Source organism: Buceros rhinoceros, unplaced genomic scaffold, assembly GCF_000710305.1.
Source record: "Buceros rhinoceros silvestris isolate BGI_N320 unplaced genomic scaffold, ASM71030v1 scaffold6287, whole genome shotgun sequence".
In the NCBI taxonomy this organism is placed as follows: Eukaryota; Metazoa; Chordata; class Aves; order Bucerotiformes; family Bucerotidae; genus Buceros; species Buceros rhinoceros.
The window spans coordinates 79,142-79,562 of NW_010422726.1; the positions used below are offsets into that span (position 1 = coordinate 79,142).

General features: G+C 31.1%; 1 protein-coding gene across 1 annotated transcript in view; it reads right to left on the reverse strand.

The window, feature by feature from the left end:
* HNF4G (hepatocyte nuclear factor 4, gamma) overlaps window positions 1–421 on the reverse strand; it is a 17,784-nt gene that overhangs the window by 13,636 nt on the left and 3,727 nt on the right. The gene's annotated exons all lie outside the window — the stretch shown is intronic.

Genomic DNA, 421 nt, shown 5'->3' on the forward strand with positions numbered 1-421 from the left:
TCAGGCTGAAATGCTTCAAACACTTAAATTTAAGGGAAGAGCCAGTAAATTGGTACTTGCATTACTCAGATAAGTAGAAACAAAATCCGTGATTTTTATTTTTACGAGTTTCTTATGACTCAACTGCGGTAAAAAATTAAAATTTCACACTTTGAACTAAGATATGGCTGAACATTTGGAAATCAATGAATTTTGGTGCCAGGATTCATTTTAGACCCATAGATTTGCTAATGCGCAAAGTGTTAGAAGCATTTACCCACCTGAAAATTAGATGATAAATTTTCACCTCAGTATAAAAGCATTCCTCTATCATGAAGGCATTATAGCAGACTTTCCATTGAATTCCATATTCTGCTGAAGTTTTTTAAAGTTTTTATTACATTTTAGAGCTAATTCAAATAATAAATTATTCCATTACCTT